Raw genomic sequence first — 22,534 nt, forward strand, 5'->3', positions numbered from 1 at the left:
CTTTCACACTCCTAATTCCGTATTTAAGTTCTTTCCTGAAGTTTCCTAAACCTACACATGTTTCCTTTTCCTTTCTGACTAAGCTTACAAGTCTCTTGTCATCCAAGATTCCGAATCTTGCCATTCTTATCCTTCAGTTTCACAGAACATACTGGCCCTGAAGTCTTAAAAACTTTAGAAGATTCCCACATGTAGATTTACTCTCAAACATTTCATAAATATTTGGATGAGCCTTTGAAGTGTCATAATACTGAAGACTATCAGCCAAGTGCTAGAAAGTAGGATTAGTGTAGACAGTTCAGTGCAGACTTGGTGGACTGAAGGACCTCTTTCTATGCTCTATGACTTGATGTGTGTAAGTTGGGAAGGACCACTCTGGAAAAACTGAGGAAACTGCTGCGCATGGCGATGTCCTAGATAGGGGTCAGGTTCAGGTTTTGTGCACCGTGTCCAAAATTTAGAGATAAAGAATAAAGCACGAGATGTCTCTCCAGCCCTAACTCTCATTCTGTTTACTCCTCCATATATTATCCATGTCACAACCAGTCTAACCCATGCCACCCATCCACCCACATTGTCCTTCATGCCAAGGAACCTCCCAAATATTCCTAAGGCCCTTTATCTTCTCTACACCATGATATACTGCCCAACTACTTCCAAAATTCAGGTTTCCATGTCTACCTAATCACTCAACTCGCCCACCACTGGCCTTCCAGATATTAAGTTGAAAAGCAGGACATCTAAAGTTGTAATCGGTGAGACTAGAAATAGGAAGAAATTACAGGTAAATATGTGGTTAAAGAGCTGGTGTAGGAGGGACAGCTTCTAATATATAGATCTTTGAGATGTCTTCCAAGTTAGGTGGAACCTGTATGAGAAGGACAGGTTGTACCTAAACTGGAAGGACACCAATATCCTGGAAGGGAGGATTGTTCATGTCACTTGGGAGGGTTTAAACTAGTGTAGCAGGGATCGGGAACCAGAGCAGTAGGTCAGCAAGAGAACTGACCGAGGAGAAGTTAAAGGCTAAAGCCAGTAAGGCTTTAAGGAAGAACAAACAAGGAGGGTGTACTGAACGTGGTGATGCCAGCTGCCTGATAAGTATTTGTTTTAACGTGAGGAGTATAACAGGTCAGGTAGATGAACTTAGAGTTTGAATGAGAACATATAACCATGATGTTGTAGCTGTAGCGCATCTGTTCAACTGCCGAAGGCTAGTCTTGCAATTCATGCTCACTTTGATCACTTTAAAAGTTATATATTTCTCTGCTACTGCTGTTGACGTTGTAAAGTTTCATGGTACAGTGAGATCAGTGACACTGCCTAAGCTAGATGGTCTGGCTTACATCCCATCATAGTACTGGTTAGCCAAGGGAAGCATGTTCATACCCTAGGCAAAGACGTTCTGAATCCAAATGGGCAAGTCACAATGTATCCCATGTTTTCTAATCTTCTGAAAGACCATACCATGAGGTACTTTGTCAACTTTAGTTCTGAGGAAGGGGCACCGAACCTGAAACATTAACTCTGATTTTTTCTTCACAGATGCTGCTAGACCTGCTGAGTTTTTCCAGTAACTTCTGTTTTTGTTCCTGATTTATAGCATCCACAGTCCTTTTGGTTTTTGTCCACTGCTCTATCATCATCCATCACCTTCATCACATCCTCAAAAAAATTCAATCAGCTAATAAGGCACGACCTGCCCTGCACAAATCAATGCTGACTGTCCCTAATTAGGCCACACTTTCACAATGTATGTAAACCCTCTCCCGAAGAATCCTTTCCAACCACCAATATGAGGCTCACCAGTATATAATTTCCTGGATTATCCATATTTCTCTTCTTGAACAGAGGAACTACATTAGCCACTCAGCAGTCCTCAGGGACCTCTCTAGTGCCTAGAGAGGATACAAAAATCTCGGTCAAGGCCCTGGAAATCTCTTCTCTTGCTCTCTTGTCTCGGTCAATAACCAGGGATAGATCCCATTGGGTCCCGGGGACTTATCAGCCTTGATGCTCTTCAAGAGATTCAATACCACTTCTTTCTTGACCTTGAATTGCCCAAGTATACGAGCATGCCCCACGTTAATCTCACTATCCTCTATATCTTTCTCCTCGGGGATTAGAGATGTAAAGTTATTTAGGATCTTAACCATATCCTCTGCCTCCAAGCATAAGTTCCCTCCTTATCTTTGAGTGTCCTACCTTCTCCCTACCTATCCTCTTTCTTTTAATGAATGTAGAAAATGCCTCGGGATTCTCTTTAGCCCTACTTGCCAAGGTCATTTCAAGGCTTCTCTTTGCCGTCCTAATGTCCTGCTTGAGTTCTTTTCTGCTTTCTTTATATTCCTCATGGGCCCTGTCTGATTTTATCTTTCTAAACCTTACATTTACTTCTTTTTCTTTTTGAATGAATTCACAACCTACCTTTGTCATCCAAAGGTCCCTTACCTTGCCATCCTTGTCCTTCCTCCTTACTGGAACATGCCAGCCCTGAACTCTCATCAGTAAGCTTTTAAACAGCTTCCACATGTGGACTTGCCTGGTAATAGCTGCACTCTTTTCAACTGAAGCCTTTTCAGAAATCGACAGACTCAGGGTAACTGACCTGTTCCTCAGGATATTTGCTACATTCCAATTCACTTCAAGCCTCAAAAAAAATTAATATTAAAATTAGGAATAGGTGGCTCATTATGAAAGTTACACTCAGGAGATTCCTGATCATCTTTATAGACATTCTGCTTTCAGACTATATCAGATATGATGGAGGAAGAAAATTAACTTGTTAACTGGAAAAGCATTGAATATTTCATTCAAGCAGAATTAAATAAAAACCATGGCCGATTTCAGTTGCCTGACCTTGGCTATTATACAACATTCAGATCAGTAGGAAACAATGCATTGTGTATTAATGCGAGTAAAAATGGAGAGACAGAGACACAAGGAGAAATTGAGTGCACCAATGTTTTATCCATTCAAAACAAATTAAATGAAAATAAGAAGGATAGTAACCCACAGCTTTATGATTCAATACCTACTCCATACCCAAACCTGTCCATACCAATGAAATAATTTTCATCTGTTTATCCAACTGATGTAATTTGCCCACACTTATTAGTCAATGCCAAAACAGTATAATACTGAAGTAGGAGCAGAAAATGGTGCAGAAAGTGAGCAGGTTTGGCAGTGATAGTGACAGAGAAACAGAGTTAATGGCCCAAGTCAAAGATGGCTCTTCTTCTGAACTCGAAGATACTGAAAGAGTGATGCATTTTTGGAGGTGATTTACTTGGATAAGATGTCAGTTTGGAATTCACTCTCAGATAGATGTGACGGATATTGTTGTGCTTCTGCATGGAAAATCAGTTACAATATTGCTGAATGGCAGAGAAATCCTGAGGGGCTGAATTGTCTACTTCCATGTCCATGTCCCTAAGAGCAGGGAATTTTCTAAGTGCTTTAGCCACAATTTACAACATCGCAATCCACTGCGTACAGATGTTTCTATTATGTCCCCATTCAAAATAGCCTACAATTAATCTTATATCCTTCAATCTGGATCCCTCTGCTGTTGGTTTGTTCATATTTTGCTGTGCCATTCTTTCAGAATTTTCTTTGCTGCTGTGAAATCACTCTGAAATCTTTTCAAACAGCAATTGCCCCAAACCTGTGCATCTTTCTTCATGGTTTTATTTCCTCTGCTGGGTATCACTCAAGTGAATCTGTACCGTAGGTTCTGTACAGGATCAATATGTTTTCTAGAATTGGTACCCAAAATTTTCGATCCTCCTAATTCCACAATGCTTACCCTTCTACATTAATTTTCAATGTAGTATTTTGTTAATGACTTTTTGAAAGTCCTGGTCCAGTACTTCTCTCATCTAGCATGTCTGTCACCTCATGTAACAAATGTCCCTTCCTTTGTTAGTGTCAATGATCAGCTACTCCAAACATTTATTAAACTACCAGCTCATACCAGCAGACTTTTTCCTTATCATCTCATTAAGCTTACATCTGGAGACAGCTGTGGTGAAAGCCAAAAAACTCAATGAACTTGATAAAGATATTTTCACGTTGATTTCTGCCCTCGAACAGCCGGAGATTTTTTTTATTTTGTTATTTCTCTAGTTAAGATCAGAGAGAATGATATCTGTCCCATGTTTACTTGGCTAAAATTAATTGCTTTACCTATGGACATAAGAGTCCTGTAATGAAAGAACTAATTTTAAGGGACGATGTACTATCTACTGAAACAGCGAAGTTCTTCTCACTACATGTACCAAAGCCTAGTGATAAAAATAAAAGCAGAGAAATGGGAATGACCAGGTAATGAGATTTTCACAAGATTGTGACTGTGACAGAAGTAATGCTTGTGATTAACTCAGAGACTTGGATTTATAACAGCAAGATGAAAGTCACCACAGATGAATCAGAATCCAACGGCAATTCTGTCTCTAACAATGTTGTTGCTGGACCATCATCATGTGCGTGCAAATTTCAAATAGTGAGTTAAGCCATGTTTGAAGGAGCATATTTCCAGCATTTGTATCAGGCAATGGAAAATCTGTGATCTGTTAATATGTCCCCACTATTTCAGCATCTGCTCTGCTAATTTGGCTCTCTGCAAAGACTGTCTGCTTGAAGCATTGCGATTGGGAATGCTAGAAACCTGGCTTTGAGCTCAGTTGTGTTGAGAATGAAGGTTCATGGGCTACCAAGCATTTTATATCTTATTCTGCAAACAGCAGCCACTTGAGGCAAACAAACATATTACAGATTTAAAGTTTGTACAGCACAGAAGTTTCTTTGCAGCAGCTGTAAAGCTCTTTGGATTCCAAAATTAGGATAAAGCTGTAAAGATGAACAGAGGAAAGTGACTGTGTTCAGCTCACTAGCATTATCTAACCAAGCAAAACGGAATGCCTAAGAGAAAGTAGCAGCAATGATGGATACCAAAGTATTAGCCAGAGAGAATGGAAGCAGATACACCAAAAGCTCTGTTACAAGAAAATCTGCCAAGGAAATGCAAGCAAACATTTCACCATATCAAATAAATCAATGAATATATTTGCCACAAAGTGAGGTTGTCAAATTGCTTGTGAAGCTGGTGGGTTTGATTGCAAGCATTTTGTCACCCTGCTAGGTAACATCACCAGTGCACCTCTGGTGAAGCGTGAGTGTTCTGCCCTGTTTGTTATTTATATGCCTCAGTTTGCTGGGCTGGTTGGTATTACTTCCAGTTCTGTTTTTCAGTGGTTTGTGTATCAGGTCCAGTTCAACATGTTTGTTGATGGAATTCCAGTTGGAATGCCAGGCGTCCAGAAATTCCTTGGCATGCCTTTGTTTGTCTCTTGCTATCATGGATATGCTGTCCCAGTTGAATTTGTGTCCTTCTTTGTCTGTGAGTATTGAGAACAGTGAGAGCTGGTTGTGTCTCTTGGTGTTTTGTTGATGTCCGTGTATCCTTATTGTCAGTTTGCTTCCAGTTTGACCTATGTCATGTTTCTCACAGTCCTTGTATGGTATTTTGTATGTTATGTAAATTTTATTGGTTGTAGGTATGGGATGCTTTATGTTTGTCAGCAGCTGTCACAGGGTGGTTGTTGGTTTGTGGGCTATTCTGATACCCAGGAGTTTGAGTAGTCTTTTTGATACTTAATTATTCCAGCAACCACCCCAACACCCATAAATGGAACTGCATCAGGATATTATTCAAATGGGCTACAACACACTGCAGCAATCTGGAATTGTGCAAAGTAGAACAGGAGCACTTAAATGGAGTTTTTAAAAGGAATGTATACTCAAAAAGGACAATCTACCGTTACCTCCATGACAGCCCACAACAAGAAGACACAACAAAGCCAGACACATTTATCACCCTACCATAAATCAGAGACATATTAGAGATGACCACAAGGCTACTCAGACCCCTAGGTACCAGGGTAGCCCACAGACCAAAAACCACCCTGCCAGAGCTACTGATGAAAGTAAAGGATCCCATACCCACTGCCAATAAAACTATCATATATACAAAATACCATACAAGGACTGTGAGAAACATTACATAGACCAAAGTGGAAGAAAACAGACAATAAGGATACATGGACACCAACAAAACACCAAGAGACACAACCAGTTCTCACTGGTCTCAGTGCACACAGGCAAATGAATTCAACCAGGCCATCATATCCATCATAACACGGGCCAAACAGAGACATGCCAGGGAATTCCTGGGTTCCTGGCATTCCAATCGGAACTCCATCACAAACACATTGATCTGGACCCGATATACAAACCACTGAGAAACAGAACTGGAAGTAATACCGACCAACCCAGCAAACCGAGGCATATAAATAACAAGTGGGACAGAACACTGACGCTTCACTGGAGGCACACCGACAATGTTACCCAGCAGGGTGACTAAATGTCTGCAAGCAAGCCCACTGGTTCAGTGAGCAATTCTACAGCCTCATCCACAACCCAAGCTCCAAATCTTCTCAAATGGCACAAAATGTTTCCTGTCAACCATTATTCTCTGACAGTGCTGTAACTCAAGACAGAACTTAAATACTGCTGAAAGGGAAGAAATTTAAGTCTTCCATTTAGCAATTATCACAACACTAAATAAAACAGACCTGTAAAAAGGGCCAACGATTTGTACAGAGTGAGGAGAGAATGCTGATTGGTTGGGTCAGTATTGATATGGAAATACATTACGAACAGTTCAACTGTCAACCTTAGTTCCCAGATCAGGTAGGAAGACTAATTGCTAAGGTATTGCTGTGGGAATGCAGCAGAGAATGGCAGTCTCCATGATCACTTTTCTCTAAATGAGAAAGCTCCAAAGCATGCATGAATTTCTTTTGCTTGCATTAAACAGGGTGCTCAGTGTTTTTGAAAGTAGCTTCTTACTTATGCAAGTACAACATGTTACAAGGACAGTCCAGATTATTTAACAGATGCTGCCCAATAGCAGATTCATATCTAACATTGGGTATTGTGTTGTGGGGTTTGCTAGCACAGTTTGGTGGAGAAAGATCACTACATTGCCTGCTGCAAGCAGGAAGCAGGATGTGTTGTTTGATATTGATGTCCTACAATCATTGGATGTCTGGCGTACACACTTGGCATCACATCAGCACTGAAATGCATATCACATTATTCATTTGTGTGGTAAATAAAATATCCTTTTGGCTTGGAGACAGCAACCTGTTAGTGGAGAAAGTTACTCATAGGTTCACTGTAAATTGGCATCATGGGACAGCTAGTTTTATTTGTTATTCAACTTTTTGAGACATCTTCACATTCCTTTTCTTAAGGACTGATTATTTGACCAGGGTTGATATTAGCACACAGGCTAGGTTTGATATACCTCTTCTAAGCCTAGACTGTGAGCAGATGGCTAGCACTCTATTAATAAAGTTCCCAATGTGATGAATCTTGTAGCATGTGGAACAGTAGGAATTTCAATACATATACTGACAAGTAAAGAAATGCATTTGGTAGATAGTTGTAGTGAACCCACTGGCAGATTGCTTAACTAATCCATTGAGGAAGGGGAGCTCAATTTCATTGCTCTATTTCAATTGCACATATAAGCACAGGATGGACCTTTTAGCAAGTTGTATAAAGAAATTCCTATTGCTGCCGTGGATTTGAATATTGTGAAAGTGTTATCCACGTATTGGATATGCAAGGAATAGGAATTTTGTGGTCATTCCATCAAAGACATACTTCTCATGGTAACTAAGATGTTAGCAAGAGCTGGGTCTAAAGCGGATCCCATGACAGCGGTATCTGTTTGGGAGTGCATGATGGAATTTAAACTTAGCTGTGCGGGTTTCTAAGTTCAAGTCTGCTTTTGAAGTTACCCCTTGTGATTTAGAACTAGTTATGCCAGCCCCAGAAAGCTTTAACTCCTTGGCTCTTTTTACAATGTTTAAATTCAAGATAACTTATATTGTTCTTTCATTGCTGAACTTGCAAGTCGCACTGCAGCACAGAATACTTTCTGAGTGCAATTTTCAATTGCAATTCCAGTCACGTTTACATTGTTAAAGCGGTCCACAGGAAAATAAAAAACAAAGACTAACTCAAAATGCAGATTTATTAGCACGGTAAGACCCAATTTCACATCTGAAGAGTCATGTAATCATTTGGCCCAATGAATCATGCCGATTCACCACAGAACGATCTGGTCAGTCCCATTCCACTACAAGTGACCATCCAATTTCCATTGTAAATCATAATTTGTTTTTTAGTTACTGTTCACACAGGCAGTGATTTTCAGGTCATTACCAAGTGCTTCGTTAAAAAGTCCTTCAGATAACTACCAGACATCTCTTACCCAAAATCTTAAATCTGTATCATCTTGTACCATCAGCTGATAGGAAAAGCTCCTCTGTCTACCTTCTTCAAGCCTATCATATTCTTCCATCAAATGTCAATCTCCTTCCAAAGAGAACAACTTCAGCCTTTCTAACTCAGCATGTAACTAAAACCCATCATCCCTGGAAATATTCTGGTAAATCTCCTCTGCAAGGATCGTCACATGTCAGCTCAGTGATCAGAACTCAACCGATTATTCTAGATGAATCCCAGCTAGAAAGTTCAACATACCTTCCCAGCTCTTACAGTCAATTGATATAATGTCTCATTGTTTGTCACTCCTCTAAATTTGGAGAAATTGGCAAATTTTGAAATTTTACTCACTATTCAAAATTTCAAGTCGTTGATATTTCGGAAAACAATGTACTGCTTTCTGTCCTTAAATCACATTTTTATCCAATTGGGCAATGAAATTCCTATTCCATAAATTTCAGTTTTGTCAATCAACCTGTCATGTGGTGCTTTGTGTGAAATGTGTTCTTAAACTCCTTGTAGATCATGTCTGCTATCCCCTCTTCAGCAATGTTTTCTGTTACTTCATCAAAATTGTAATTAGATTGGTTAAACAAATCCATACTGGTTAATTAACTCAAACCTCACTGAGTTGTTTTTGATAAATTGTTCTAAAACCTGAGCAACAACTAATGTTAGACCAACTGGTCTACAGTTGCTGGAACTCTCCGTGTACCCTTTCTTGAATGATGCTTCACATTTGCCAATCTCCAATCTTTGGGGACCTATCCCATACCGATATCATCGAAAAATTAAGACAGGCCTTTCTAGAGTCTCCATATCTACTTCCTCTAGCAACTTGGGGTCCTAGCTATCTGGATCAAGTAACTTATCTACCCTTATCATTGCTAGCTTTTTATTACCTCCTCCCTTTCAACATTCATGCTACCCACTCCTCTGCATCTACAGATACTTTATCATATTCCTGTTCTTTAAAATACACACCTTCTTAATTAGTAATGCTCATAGAGCACAAGGCTATTTTTAACTGATATGCTGAAGTGATGAAACAGAGGGATAGAAACTGTTGTCTACAAGATGCCGCAATTTGGATTTTCCTGTGGTTTTCGGAGCAACAGAAGATTTTACCTTAGTTACTAGTTGCCAGTGAATTTCGATATTTAAACATACATTGTGTCAATGGGCGTTTTCTGACACTATTTAGGTTATGGATGTAGGTAATGTAGGGAAATTTAAGAATCCAGTGAATCCAGTGAGTTAAGCACAATATTAAATTATAATAATATGTCAAAATTCGGATGTATAAAATAGCCCCATGAAAAATCTCGACCAGGACATTTTAATTAGTAGCCAGTAATCAATGGAAATATATTATCTTTTTAAACGCCATCTCTAAGGTGTCCAACGTGCCATGGATCAGGGGTTGACATGGGGGTTGGCAAACCTATGTTCAAAATACATATCTCAACAATGAATAAACAACAATTTTACTTTCAAATTTCCATTGATGTAATAGTGTAGGACTATAGGAGGTGAATTCATTAATTCAGAACCTGGTTTTATCACCACACATATGAAATAATTTTTGAAAAACAAATCCTATTTCATTCAGACCATGTGGGCCAGATTTAAAGAAATAGGACTTAATACAAAAGTATGGGGTGACAGGTTGGCATTGAGATTTTAAAAAATGTTATTATATTTGCACAATTGCAAAATAAATAATGAATTTAATTCAATAGCAAAGCTAAGCCAGAAGTTTCATTTCATGTAGAATGTTACAGACTGTGGCCAATACTTACTTTCGCTTGTATCTTTTGTTATTTCAACTTCAGTAAGAGATTCCTGTGTGATGGTTAAACACTGGGGAACAGCATCTGTGTCAATTTGTTAATGTAATAAAGTTGTCTTTCTGAATCCCTTGATTGTTCTCAATCACGTTTTGCTGATGTCACTCTTTGGACAAGACTCCACTGCAGGTGCAATGACCACACACTGATCCAGTGGATTATTTGTACAATGTTCTCTGGGTCATTTAGGTCCTGCACAACTTTAAATTGGAAACATGTCTGTTTCTTCAGCAGATGACAAGAAAATGTTTGAAATTGATGGTATTATTATAGCATGTAAAGTAACAGATAATCTGGGAGCGTCTCGTATTCTGTAACCTAACTGGGCGTTTGAGGCTTGTCATACACCATGACATTGAAACTTATTTACTTTGGATACAATGGAACCCTTAGGGTTTGTTAGAGCTTTTAACTTACTCCAGATATCTATTATTTGTATAAACCTTTTTTTCATTTAATGAGTATGCACTGTGTGAGAGTCCGCTAAAAAAGATGTTTTTCCAGTAACTCACCCAGCCACAGAGTGGGAAGATTTAAGTTCTGCTTTTGGTGATGGGATTTCAATCTGAACAGACCATGTCACTTTCCCACCAGAGAAGGAAGATAAGCAAACACAGAAATACTCTCAGTTTTCAGCAACATAAATAGAGAGAACCAAAACAGAAGTTGTTGAAAAACCTCAGCTCCTGTGGAGACAAATCAGAGTTAACATTTTGGGTCAAGTGACCCTTCCTCGAACTGATGACAGGTAGGAAAATGCCAGTTTTTGATGCAGAAGATTGGGTGGTGGTAAGGACTAAACAATAGATGGGGATAGAGGCCCAAGAGGGAGAAGAAAAACTGGACAGACAAAGGAGTGGATAATAAGATGCTGTTCTTCCTGCTTGTGCTGAGCTTTCCTGGAGCACCACAACAAGCCTGATACAGACATGTTAGCCAGGGAGCAGGGTGGTGCGTTACAGGTCAGGCAACTGGACACTCAGAGTACTTTTTGTGGACAGAATATTAAGTGTTTTGTGAAGTGGCGACCCATTCTGTACTTTATTTCCCCAGTGTAGAGGAGACCACATTGTGAGCAGCGAATGCAGTAGACTAGACTGTATGAAGTGTAAGTGCTGCTTCACCTGGGAGGTATGTTTGGGCCCTTGAATACTGAGGAGGGAGAGATAAACGGACTGGTGTCGCACCTTCTACAACTACAGGGAAAGGTGCTGTGAGGCTCTGGTTTAGTGAAGGAAGAGTGGACAAGGGTGTCCCGAAGGAATGGCCCCTGTGGAAGGGTGACAAGGGAGGGGAGGGGATATGTGTCTGGCGGTGGCACCTTGCTGAAATATGATCTCTGGATGTGGATGTCGGTGGGATGGTAGGTCAAGGACAAGGAGAACCCTACCGCTGTTGCGGGAGGGAAGACAGAGGGTGAGAGTGGGGATGCTGCAAATTGGTCTGACTTGGTTGAGGGCCCTGTCAACACTGGTGCTTGGGAATCCTGGGTTGAGGAAGTAGGTGGACATTTCAGAGGATCAGAATAATTTTGGAAATTATTCATTTCTTAATAATTCTGTCATAACTATATACAATGGAACCTTTTAGAAACACATGCCACAAATACAGTTGTGTAAACCCTCTACTCCGTGCAACATCACCACTAACTAATATTTTTGTATCACTGAAACTAAAAGCAATGACAAAGTTCTGACAATGAATTCTGTTGGGTAGTGTGAGGCCAACACCAGGAGGCAGTCTCACACCATTTTAGTGCCTCTCCAGCTATTGGAATGATCGGGCCTAGTCAATTTTAACTCATTCTTGTGTATTCTAGCAGCACATTTGCAATCTTTTCAAAAATCATTCTAATTATAAAAGGAGTCCCATGTAGCTATTAACTCATACCTTGCTGAAGCTGGTTCTAATGAGAGACAATATTAGAAGTTTTGAAATGCAATGGTAAAAATCGGTTTGTAATTTTAGATACTGTCAATCAGGGATACTCAGCATATGCTTTATGGGATGATGTAGCCCTCACTGCCTCCCTGTTGTCTTTTTAAAACACATCTTAGATCACGGATAAAACTTTCACTCAACTGACCTAAAATCTCCTTTTGTAGCTTGGTGTCAAACTTTGTCCGATAAGGTTCCTGTGAAGTGATTTAGAATGATTTACTACATTGCTATTTAAATCCATGTTGTTGTATGCTGATTTTTGTGGCCATCACTTTATTTAATGCTTCCTACAGTTTTACCTCCTGTCTACCTCATGTCCCTGGACATAGTACTGTGGTTCCAATGTTTCCACTTACCCTGAGTTGGCTGGCACTGTTGTTTTCAACTCTGGTGCCTTCTTCACCAGTCACATTTTAATGTATTGGCACCATCTGGAGGAGTACAGATTAGGTGGTGGTGCCTAAGATTGGGAATTATCTGACAAAACAATATAATTGGTATACGAAGAGGTTGAACTTCTGGCTCCAATCACTAAAAGTAATTATGGCGCTGTTCTTCGGAAACCCAAACTGTACTTCACTGTTTACCAATCAGACTCATGCATGTGACTCAGAGATAATGGGAACTGCAGATGCTGGAGATTCCAAGATGATATTGTCAATCAGGGATACTCAGCATATGCTTTATGGGATGATGTAGCCCTCACTGCCTCCCTGTTGTCTTTTTAAAACACATCTTAGATCACGGATAAAACTTTCACTCAACTGACCTAAAATCTCCTTTTGTAGCTTGGTGTCAAACTTTGTCCGATAAGGTTCCTGTGAAGTGATTTAGAATGATTTACTACATTGCTATTTAAATCCATGTTGTTGTATGCTGATTTTTGTGGCCATCACTTTATTTAATGCTTCCTAGGCATGTGACTCACTTGTCGAAAGACAAAGGCATTCAAGCGTTTGGCAGGTGGATCATGACTTATTGAGATCATCTGTGTTGAATACATTGATTAATACTGTCAACTATTCCACAAAAACCTAAACTGCCAAGAAGCATAATAAAACAATTGAATGTGTGCTCCCCTTCTGTCAAAAAAGAACCTCTTCCTGGATGTCACTTGGAAATGCTTGAATCCCACACACGCTATTTCTATTGGCAGTTTCTTTGTTACAACCAAGCAAAAGTAAATACACGATAGATTAAGTTGAAAAGAAACCTTTTCACAAATAAAATGCAGAACAAATTGCCTATTAGAGACCCCAATTTCATAATTTATAAAACTCATAAATAGCATATAAATGGTTGTGAATTAATAAATTCAATCTGACAATATTTGACTTAAACTCAAAATGTTGACAGCATTGCGCATTCATTTCTACTTTACAAATGAAAGAGAACTGTATTATGCAACGTATTGTAATTACATGTAAACTGAAATGTTCTTAATTGTGCAATAGTTTTATTGTTTTATATTTATTTTAATGATTGGGCACCTGTTCTGAATTATGATTATTTATTTTATTTGTGTCATCATTACAATTTAGCACCTGCTGCCATTACTTTTTTCAGTAGATCATCAAACCAACATTAATATCGATGTTTTCTCTGAATGCAACAGTCTGCTCCTTCAGCAGGTGTAAATGTGTGACATTATTAGTGCTGGGCTATTGTTTTAGTCAGGTGTGATTGCTAGTGCGAGATAAAAATCAATTTAAAATCTTTCTTCCCATCAAAATCCAGGCATATGAATTCTGCCAAACCTGGTATTGCCCTTTCTCTGAGGTTCACAATTCTCTTTCAGATAAGGCTGCTCTAATTTGACATTACATTTGTTGTTGTAACACATCGATGGCTAATTTACCATGCTCCTAATAGAAAGGACATTTTTGCACCATGGACAGATCCATTCCAGTAACAAAAATGTTATTCGATCCTGTTTGATCTTAGCTTTGTTTTCAATGGTCCTAATTTCCTGAATTATTTCCAGTGAACAGCACACACACAGCAGATGAGGGTGTTGTGATAATATTGCATGTGTATGTGTCCAAAAATCCATGGCCCGCAACACTGAAAGTTTAATTGTGCAAACTGCAGAGTCCCAATCTGTAGGATTGCTCACTTTAGGAACTTCTTTGATGCATGTTGGCCCTGCTAAAAGACTATATCTATCCAGAGCTATTAACGTGATCTTTGATCTAGTAAGAGCACAAGTAACTGAGAATTCACTACAATTTCTAGACATTGTGCTTGATCATGAAATGAAGGATTAGAGTTATGGTAAATATCCAACCAGCGGAAAAATATTTCCGGATCATGCAGCAGGGATAGCAATGAAGCTATGGAAAAGCTGACAGGTAAGGGGACCTTCAGAAAGGGAGTTGTTCTTTAATTACTGCATTGGATAGTGCTTGATAATTGTGTTGAATTTCTTGTACCCTGTCTCAAGTCTTGATCTCCATCAGTACTTTGCAGAATGGGAGCAGGTGGGTAGCTTTTAACTCACCAGCAGTCCTTAACCACAAGCCAGCTCTGGAGTACAAGGAAAGATATTTGCAAGTAATGGAAACAATATGAGGAGTAATAGCAAATTGGTTTTGGCATAGACTAGTCTAGAGGAAGATAAGGTTAATTTTTCAGAGTGATGTCCTTTCATTGGAAAGATTTGGTCAGTTGCTCTCTCCACAGGTGCCACTAGACCAGCAGAACATTTCAGTATTTTCTGTTTTTATTCTGTTTTGATTTCAGATTTCCAACTTCCATGGTATTTTTGCTTTTTTGCATTGGCCGTGAGACCTGGACCAATGACCTGGAGATTTAACCCAGATCCCAACATGGCATTTGGAGCATCTAAATTTGGCCAGTTAAATAATTCTGAAGTAGAAATAGTGATTATGTAGTTATTGGATCGTCATTAAACCCCATCAAGTTTATGTGTGTCCTTCAGGGAAGGTGGTCCTTACCCAGACTGTCTTCCAGACCAGCTGAAATATCACTGATTATTAATTGTCTTCGGAAATGATGGAGGAAATCATTCACATTTGCCAAAGCATTTTCATCCATGACCAAAATTGAAAGAATTCCCAGCTTCACAAGCTCCACTTATAGAAATGGACACCCAGACATCAATGTTGGTGAATAGCATTATGAATTCCTTGGAGTCAGACCTGTTAACCCTGGAACAAGAGCCGACGCTGTTGAACCTGTAGGTGAGCTGGATTGGTAGGCCTTCTTCAGTGCATGAACACTTTACATAAGTATGTCTAAGAAAAATCCCTCTAGCTCTCACCCATCATCCCCTTACACCCTTTGTATGCCCCATCCATCTCATCCTATGTCTCTTCAGGCCTTGTATTTTTTTTTAATTTATCCATGGGATATGAGCGTCACTGATTGGTCAGCAGTTATCATCCATCCCTAATTTAAAAGCCAATCACATTGTTATGGGCCTAGAATCACACATAGCACAGACCTGGTAAGGATGGTAGATTTCACTCCCTGAAGAACATTACTGAAATCACATGTCAACATGTACCTCAGTATTGTTTCATAACTGTGGGTATAACTGGCAATGTCAGCACTTAATGCTGTTACAAATTGCTCTCAAATTAAGTGGTCTGCAAGGCCATTTCAGAGGTCAATTGTACGTCAACCACAACACAGAACGCGCAACTCCTATGCGCCTGAATATCATCAATTTCATGGTTTACTCCTCTACCCAGTATTTGTGACCCTTAAGAGCCCCAACTTTGACCACGTGTGCAAATGAATGGCTTCTACAATGCTTTTCCTTTGCACCAACAATGCCAACTGCATTAATATTCCCCATGGTCAGATCTCAGAACCCATTTCAATATCAGATAAATTAAAAATCTAAGTATCTACTGCTGACTGCATTATATTAAAAAAAAGTCTCAGTTAACATAAAACCTACCTTGCTACCTTTAACGTAAGTCATGCTTTATGACAACAAGCATTTTATGCAAGTGCACAATCCATTCTAAAACTAAGAGTTGGAATTGATAGTCTCCACTGCAATAACAGTTTGACCGTTTGCACCTGTCAATCACAGAAATGGCAGTTATCCTACTGTGATAATGAATGATTATGAAATCAGTTATGTAACAGGAATCCGTAACTGAAACACCAACATCAACAGACAGTGTGAAATAGCAAACAATGACTTTTTTGAAAATACTCCTTTTTTTTCAAAGCCTTAAAGGCCAGAGTTTAAAATGCTTTGAACTTTACATATTCACTTGACATTAACTGCACTTAACAGATCTGCTTGTTAGTTTTGAAAGTTGGCATGTCTTGTCAATTCCAAAAACTCGAAGGTAATGATTTAATGCACTTTTTACGCACATTCATGTCAATATCGAACAATTCCAAAGGAATTTTACCTCTCACAAAGTAGCATTTTCCCCCCTCTAAAATGCTTCCCAGAATCGAATAGGATTATGCTGCCTTCCAAACAATTAAATGCACAAAGTCCTTAGTAGATGTACTTTTCACACTTTAGTATTCACTCTCCTGGGCTAAAAAAAAATCAACTTTGAGAGATTTTGAAGCAATTTATACAACTGACTGGCTTGCTAGGTCATGCCAAAGGGCAACTGAGAATCAACCACATTGCTGTGGGTCTGGAGTCACATGTGGGCCGGGCCAGGTGAGGATGGCAAATTTCCTTCCCTGGAAGATATTAGTGAATGAGATGGTTTTTTCTGTGAATGGTTTCATGGTCATCAGTAGATTCTTTATTCCAGATTTGTTTTATTGAACTCAAATTCCACCATCTACTATGGTGGGATTTGAACTGAAGTCCCCAGAACATAATCTGAGTTTCTGGGTTAACAGTCGAACAATAACACCACTCAGCCATTGCCTCCACAGAAGCGACAGCTGATGATTAAAATGGCCAACTTCATCCATGAATTGTACTTTTATGAAATGCAACCCATGCCATTCCTGACCGTCCAAAAACAGGAAGTTCCCAGTCTGCAATTTTTGACCTTCTCTATTATTTTCACCAGGGTGGAGAGACTTTCCATCGCAGCGAAAAATCAGACGTTATATCAATTCACAAATCTCAATTCACCTCTTCCAATTCCACTTTTTTTTCCACCCATGGGTTTCTCAATACTTTCCAGGTTCTTGAGAAATAATTCATTTCCCTTGGGAATAAACAAAGGCGTGCCGATTTCTTTTACATTTTTCACAGTTCTCTGTTTCTCTCTTCACCCGATAAGATTTCATGAGGTCTTCCCATCAGCATTCTTATTCAATACGTCATCAATATGAACTCCCCCACAAGTCAAGCATGAAGTTCACTGCATTTTTGCTTTGTGACTTCAAATCAAGAATAAGAACTTCTTTTTTGTTTACCTCAAATCCTGGTCCACAGCTGTTTACAGTTCCTACCAAATTCTCTCTCTCTCTCTCTCTCTCTCTCTCTCTCTCTCTGCCTCAAAACTACTCCCAAGCTGACTGCTCCTGTTAAAAAAAACAGAAAAAAAATCCAGAACAAAATGATAAATCTCCGTGAAACCTGAGCTCACCCTCAGAGAGTAGTAAGGGAATGGAACGCTTTGCCTGCAAAGGTAGTAGATTCGCCAACTTTAGGTACATTTAAGTCATCATTGGACAAGCATATGGACGTACATGGAATAGTGTAGGTTAGATGGGCTTGAGATCGGTATGACAGGTCGGCACAACATGGAGGGCCGTAGGGCCTGTACTGTGCTGTAATGTTCTATGTTCTATCACTGTAGTGCACCTGAGATATCCCAGATAAAACTTTATAATAACTAACTTTACATTCAAAAGATCCCCTTGATTCTTAGGCCCAAACGATGAATTTATATCTCCAATGAGGACAATGGCTATCTTACTAGTCTCATTGGCTCCTTTACTAACCTGAGAAGTATCTATTTTTCACTGTTTTTGTTCCTCTTACCCTGATGCCTTCAAATATACATTGTTATCTTCTGAATTGTAATTATCTAGAGTGTGTTTACATGTTTCTCAAAACCATTTTTTATTTCCACTCATCTTACATATAAAAATTCAATCATCAGCTTAAAAAGTATGTATCATAATATTAGGTATTTCTAACAATGCAATTGGTTTTCCCTATGGTTAATATCCAGTATTCTGTACACCTATGAAAAAAAGAAGTTGTAGTTTTAGAGTATACTTCATAGTCAAATGCTAAAATATCGCCATTAATTTTTCTGCCTTTCCCACCAGGATTTAACTTATTTTCACATTGTCTTGTTTAACCTCCTTTAATCATTTAATCTCCTTGTTTCTCTAAGGTGTGCAGTTTACCTCAACTCCCAAATTGTCCATTCTATGCTATACAGTTTCCAGTTTTACCTTCTATATTGGTTTATGCCCTTTTGTACAATTCTGGTTAATCTCCTTTAGATTATAAACCCCCAGTGTATTCAAGTATAGCACATCTCTTTGTACAATAAATCCTGGAATCTGACTGCTACCCTCCTATGTCATGGTGAGATAGTGTAAAATAGATAATAGTGAGTTGCCAGCCTGTTTTACATTTCTCCCAATATTTGTTTATATTGGAGTCAATGGAGAGGTGTCACTTAGCTCTGTCTTGTTTAAGGCTATTGTACAGAAGGAAGGAACAGAACCTTATGTCTGTGACCATGGTGCATTTGGTAACATGGATGTTCAATTAAGTAGGAGGATGATAGGCAAAGATCGTGCCATCTTTCTGTCCCCTCCCTGTCAGGAAAGCCCCATCACCATGTGAAGTCCTTAAGCTGGCAATTAATAGACAATTGACCAGTCAAGAAGGGATGAACAACTCTTACTTTTTGCCTTCTTCATCAATTACAACAAAGTTTTAGGTTCTTTTTAGCACAAGGCATATTTTTCTTTAATTAAAATGGTGTCAACTAAATTTAACCTAGCTATAAAAAGTGAATCACAAGGTTGCTCTAAGTTTAAAGAAAGGTGTTTATTACCTGCTAATATCTAGAAAAATGTTAAATATCCAACATCAAGCATGCAGCCTGCATGCAACATACACACTCACACACACCAACATACACACCCACACAGACACACACGCATTCACACACATAGACACACATATACACGCATGCACACACACACTCTCTCATACACACACAGACACGTGGGCCATCAGCTATTATGGACAATGTCGTTACTGTTTAGTTCCCCACTGCTTCCTTCCAATCACTGTAAATATACCTTCCCCAGCCTGTGTTCAGTTCTGCAGCCTAAAATCCATCTTCCCTTCTCTGCAAATACAATAGTGGCTCAGCCATACAATCTATCAACTGAGTGGTAATAATTGTAGGTAATGTCTTATGAAGAGTCTGATGATAGTGTAAATCAAATAGGATATGAAGACCTTTCTAACCCTCTCAGGAGGTTAGAGAGATGACTGGTTTGGAGAAAATGCTCATTTCAGCTCAGATTGTTCTTTGTTTAATTCACGTTGGTTTCATAAAACTTGGCTGACCTCAGTGGCCATTTTTACATTAGTATTGTGATCCCCTTTTAGGCCAATTTCAGTCCATGAGAAGCCTAGGTATTAAGTCAGCCAATGGAATCCAAAGCTCAGTAGTCCATATTTTGTACCATCATGACAATGCCCAGTGAAGGGACTTACAGAACTAGTCAAGTGCTGATTTTTCAATTGGTGTTCAAGGCCCAGTCACATGAGATTCCTCATAAGCTCTGACCTCATCTCACTAGTCAGTTTGACTGTTACTGCGTAGGAGGGCATGAATCCTGTTGTTAGTGCTGCAGAAGTGAATGTCATTGTATATTTTATTATGCTTATGCATAAATTCATATTATTTTTCACTTCTCAGATTTCCGCACAATTGCACTTTAGCCAGTTTTAAACAAATGTACGAGGAATGGTATGCCAGACATTAACGTCACAAGATTTTGTGTACAGCTTCATTGAAGAGAGAATTTATAAATTCTAAATGTAAGTTTACAACTGTAAAACTGTTGCTTTTCCAAATTGTTATTATTTGTGAATCACTCTCTCTAAGGAAACAGTCGTTTAGTTTTAATTTATGCAACTAATCCATGATGAGTAAGTCACACGAGGTACAGACCTAATTAGGCATCATGTTTGATACAGGATACTATAGCCTTCATGGATTTGCACATTGGAATGTCTCCTTTCATACAGATTCTGCAAAAGAAATTGAAAAAGGTGCTATGCACCTTAGAATGTGTATCCTGCCGATCGCTCTATATGCAGCCTGAAACTTATAATGTGAAATTCATTAGTCAGAACTGAACTTTTCTTTGTTGAATTGTTTGCTGTCTTTGTTTCTAGGAATGGCGCCATTCTGCCAGCATGAAGTCTTTTGGCATCCATAGCCCAGTGCACTCTGCCAGCAGAGTGATTATTAAAGGCATAAAGACACAGAGCTGTCTAAGTTCATTTGAGTCAGATGTTTGAACTTTTAATTTACTCCAGTCCACATTACAAACACAATCTGTGTTAAAGAAAATAAAACTCAACTCTTCACAGAATTTGAACACTGTGTACCTGCTTGTTAAGTAAAGCTGCAAGGATTCCTTCAATCATTTGTGGTTTCCTCTTTTTAAAAAAAAAATGAAATTGCTGTTTAAAAAAAAAGGCCCAATTGTCCTTGACTAAGAAAGCTTCACTGCTGTAGCACATTTTGCATGGTGACATGGCAAAATTGCGACAGAGGAAGGAGTGTTGAGGCCCTGCAGTGACAGTTTATGGAATCAGGGCCAAAGGTTAAAAATCAGGACCTTCATGAAAGAAGCCTTTGGGTTTCTTTTGATGCTCTGTACTAACTAGAATAGAAATAAGATGAACTGGCAGGACCATGTCTGGTCAGAAATATGGTGCAGGAGGGACAGTTTTGGATTCTTGGGACTCCGGCACCAATTTCATTGTAGGAATGCTATTTTTTTAATCGACTTGTTCAGAAATGCCGCAACACACCTCTGGATTGAGTGGGGCAAGAAATTAGACCTTCTGGCCCAGATGTAAGAATAGAGGCAGAAAAGACCAGACCAGGATGAATGGGCTACACCTGAACACTGCAGCAGTCAATATCTATTTGGGCAATTAATTAATGTCAAGGGCAGGTCGGAGTACACTCAATTTAACTTGGCAAGAGTGGCACTTGGATGTAGTATTAAACCATAGAAACAGTTTCATCAAAGACCAGCAAAGACTTTTACAGTTAGAAACAATGCAGATTTGGGGATGTTCATGGAAATTAATGGTAATCAGCCATATGGAAATACTATTTAGTGACAACATTAAAATTGCTCAATAAGGGTAGGATTGGGTTCTTCATTGTCCCAAAAAATCAGAAAATTTGAGGAAGGAAAAAGAAAGGGTAGCAGATTGAATGAAATATTTACATTTAGAAACAGGAAATTTCTTGAAGTGTCAATATTTGGTTACGTTATATAAAAAGGAGTTTTTATGCTACTCCTTGAATTGTGCAAGCTATCAATCAAAATGGGACTGAGAAAGAACAGATGCACAAAGGCATTAATGAGAGATATGAAGCCTAGAAAGTAGTGAAAATGGGAGAATTTACCCATCCCAAAATTGAAGAGATAGTTTTTGAAAGAGAAGGGGTAAGAATCTTTTGGAATTGTCTGAGATAAAACGAATAAGGATGAGGTAATAGGAAGACTGGCTGTACTTAAAGTGGCTGAGTTATCCAGTCCGGATATGATCCTAGTTGCTGAAGGAAGGAAGGAATGAAGAGTATAATTGCAGAAGTGCTGGTCACAATCATCCAATTGTCTCTGTGAACAGGGATGTGCAAAGGACATGAGAATTGAACCAATGACCAACATTGCTCAAAGAAAGGAAAAGAATAAACTTGGTAACATCTGGCCAATCAGTTAACCATCGATAAAGGAGTTCTTAGAAACAATATTCAGGGGAAATGCATCATCACTGGGATAAGTAAAAAAAGGAACCAGCCTAAAGATGTGGCACTCTGGTGCCCCAGTGGTTAGCACTGCTACCTCACAATGCCAGTGGCGCAGGCTCAATTCCAGCCTGGGGTGCCTGCCTGTGTGGATTCGCTGGGAGGGCTGGTGTGGACTTTTTGGGTCAAATGGCCTGTTTCCACACTGTAGGGGCTGTATGTTCCGACATAGACTAATTTGATTGCTTCTCAGTGTTGGATGAGTGTAATGCAGTGATTGTTGTGTAGATATATCTTCAAAAAGCATCTCAGAAGTAAGCACTTATGAGCATTGTTCATGAGACAGGCCCATGAGATAAAAAATGTACTCAAAAACATGTACTCAAAATTGTCAAAGAGGTAGAAAACAGAGTTTGTGTGCTCCCTTTACTGTATATT

This window comes from Stegostoma tigrinum, chromosome 4, assembly GCF_030684315.1.
Source record: "Stegostoma tigrinum isolate sSteTig4 chromosome 4, sSteTig4.hap1, whole genome shotgun sequence".
NCBI classification, from domain to species: domain Eukaryota; kingdom Metazoa; phylum Chordata; class Chondrichthyes; order Orectolobiformes; family Stegostomatidae; genus Stegostoma; species Stegostoma tigrinum.